Source organism: Colletotrichum destructivum, chromosome 12 (genome assembly GCF_034447905.1).
Source record: "Colletotrichum destructivum chromosome 12, complete sequence".
NCBI lineage: Eukaryota > Fungi > Ascomycota > Sordariomycetes > Glomerellales > Glomerellaceae > Colletotrichum > Colletotrichum destructivum.
The window spans coordinates 1-3,442 of NC_085907.1; positions in this window are offsets into that span (position 1 = coordinate 1).

The window sequence follows — 3,442 nt, forward strand, 5'->3', positions numbered from 1 at the left end:
ACCCTAACCCTAACCCTAACCCTAACCCTAACCCTAACCCTAACCCTAACCCTAACCCTAACCCTAACCCTAACCCTAACCCTAACCCTAACCCTAACCCTAACCCTAACCCTTCCACAATCCTTCCACAATCCTTACTCACGCGTCGACGAACCCCTACAACCCCGCCATCCACCTTCCACCTTCCACAATCCTTACTCACGCGTCGACGAACCTACTCTTCCAACAACTCACAAGCTTAGCGGGGGCTGGCTAGACGCCTGGGTTCCTGGGTTCCTGGGTTCCTACCACGTTGCAACAGTCGTCTGCCGTTCCGACGCTTATTGGGACCCTCCCCGTAGCCGCCTAAGCCACCGTTCTGCCTTGTCTACGTCGTCTACGTTAACCCTAACCCTCGACTGCCGTCCCCTACCCGTGCACAGTGCAGAAAGCCGTGTGATATCCATTTACACTGTCTGCGCCTCCCTTCCCTCCTACTATGTCTTCTCCTTCTTGCGGCTACGCCTGACTGTCTAAAGAGAAGGCCTTTGTCTCTTAACCATGTCTGTTAACCATGTCAATTAACCCTAACCCTGCTCCCTAACCCTCCTTAGGTCCTACCCTAACCCTAACCCTAAGCCCCCCTATCCCTACCGAGGCAGTGCCGCTGCACCAGCACCTCCCACGCCGCCAGCGCGTTCGTTGACGTCTCCTCCCCGTCCACATGCCGTGACCGCCCCAGCCACCCTGTGAATTCCTCCTCGTCGCCCGCGTCCACCTCGAACGCCTCAAACAGCCACCGCTGCGCCGCGCTGAATTGGCTCGTCCACTGGATCGCCGGCAGCACCGCGTCCATCCACCGGCACCCGCCCCCAGCCCCGCCCCCAGCCCCGGGCCCGGCCCCGGCCCCGGCCCCGGCCCCGGCCCCGGCCCCCGTGTCCCGCCCCCGCCCCTGCCCCCCTCCGGCTCCCCTCCTGCCCTGACCCTCCCCCGCCCCCCTTCCCGCCCACCCCTCCTCGCACACCGTCTGCGGGAGCCCGCACAGCCAGCAGCACGCAAACCGCTCGAACCGCACCTTCGCCCGCCACCGGAGGAATCGCCCGCCCTCCAGCCGCGGGCAGCATCCTGTCTTGTGTCCCTGGAACCGACCACGCTTCCACTCAATCCTCTTCCCGTTGCACCACGCCATGTAACACACTGCGCATCCGCCCTCCACCTCCCTCAGCCACTCCTGCAGGCCCTTCGACAACGCCTGCCTTGCCTTGGTGTCCTGTGCTGCCCGGCTAACCCTAACCTCCTCCCCGTCCCCGTCCCCGCTGCTGCCTGCCTCTTCTTCCGCAACCCCCTGGCAGTGGTCGCATGCCTCCGCCCCGAGCTGCCGGCAGTCTCTGCCGTCTCCGTCCATAAACTCCCCGAGTACCGCCCGCCGGCACCCCTCCGTCTCCATGAGCGCCTGCATCCCCTGCTGGTCCACCTGGTTCACGTCCGCCGCGAACGCGTCCCGCTGCGGCCCCCTCTCTCCGTCCCGGAAGATCACCGACTCCACCGTCTCGCCCTTGTCCCGGCCCCCTCGCCCCGTCTGCTGCGCGAAGTCCACGAGCCCGTACGGCGCCTCTGCGTGGATCACCGCCACCACGCCCCGGATGTCTACCCCCGACCCGAGTCCCGTTGTTGCTGCCATCCACCGGCTTCCGGACCGCCCCTTGGACCACGCCTCGAGCGCCTCCCATCGCCCCTCCGCGCTCAGGGACCCGTGGTACGCCGCGCATCCGATCGCCGTCGCCACCTGCTTGCATTTGGCCTTGGACCGGCAGTAGACCACCCCCTTCTGACCTGCTGCCATCTGCCGCCCGAGTCGCCCGACCTCGTCCACGACCGCCGTCATGATCGCGGGGAACCCCCCGGGCACCACCCCTGCTACGCGGTATCGGATGTTGACCCGCGCCGTGCTGGCCCGCACCGTCGTTGCGTCCTCCGCCAGCATCAGCCGCCGGAACCACGCCTCCATCCGGACCGGCAGCGTTGCCGTCAGCAGGATCATCGGCACCCCGAACCGGTAGAGGCCCTTGACCTCCGCCAGCTGGGGGCGGTACCCGCCGTCGAGGAGCATCGTGTGACACTCGTCCACGAAGATGCGCTTGAGCACCCTGCGCGCCCGGAGTCCTTCGCCGTAGGACAGGAACTCGGCGAACTGGGAGTGCTCCGCGCTGACGAACACGATCGACGCCACCCGTTCCCCCTCCCGCCGGCCTGTCACCGCCCTCGGCTGCCAGTGGAGCACGTCGACCCCGGCTGTCCTGGCCCCCTCGACGAGGCTGTTGAGGAGCGCCGCGAACGGCACGACCACGATGCTGACCCCGCCGTGCACCTCCCGCACCGCCGGCAGCTGGAAGAGCGCGCTTTTGCCTGCCCCCGTCGGCAGCACCACGATGAGGACGTCGCCCTGCCGCAGCGACATGACCCTGCGCGCCGCCTCGTGCTGCTCCGCCGTCCTCCAGCCCGCCTCGTCCCCGAAGAGCACGCGCAGCCCGGCCTCGAGCCGCCTGTCCAGCTCCGCCTCCTCCGGCGCGCTTCTCCGTGCCAGCATGGCGTCGTTGGCGGCTCGCTTCCGGCGGCCCGAGTGCGTGGCCTGCTGCTCTCGGCTGGTGGCCGGCCTCGTGGGGGTGGCTATGGGGTTGGCCGGTGCTGCTGCCTCCGCCGGCTGGCCTGATGCCCTCCGCTTCCTGGACAACGACGCAGGTGCTGCTGGTGTGCCGACTGGGTACGTGGCGCCGGCGTCGCCGGCGGCCAGCTGTCCCTGTCGCTCGGCTTGCCTCTGCTGCCCCCCCTGCCCTCCCGACGGCGGCGGCAACTCGAGGAAGGCGTGCCACAGCCGGCTGATCTCGCGGAAGTTGGCCACCATCTCCGGCTGCAGCTGGTTGGGGAACTGCACGTCGATGGCGTAGTGCCGCCTGGCCGTGACCCCGGCGTGCGTTGCCTGCAGGTCCCATACGAACTCCAGCCGGGACTTCCTCCGCACCTCGCCCGTCAGGGGGTCTGTTCCCGTCGTCCCGCCGCCTGCGCCGCCCGCGCCCGGCCCGGCCCCATCGTCCTCCTCGGCCATCTCGACCTCCGCCTGCTTCACCACGAGGCCGCGGATCCTCCTGCCCAGCTCGATGGCTACGTGCCGGTAGCTCGACACCGTGAGGCGGACGCCTATCGCCGCCGACGTCGCCGCGTCGAGCTCCTTGCTGAGCTCCGTCGTGTCCCACAGGCCCCGGCGCCCGTCCTTCCAGAGCCACGGGTGGAGCGAGGCCGGCGGGCCCTGTATGCCGGCCTCGGCCTGGAGGAGCCTCTCGAAGGGCAGCAGCCAGGCGACGTAGGCCACCATCATCTTGCCGACCGCCTCGGGCAGGAAACGGGCCACCTTCCGGCTGAGGCCCCGGATCGCCCGGTTCTTGTCCCGGTCCGTGACGAGCATCAC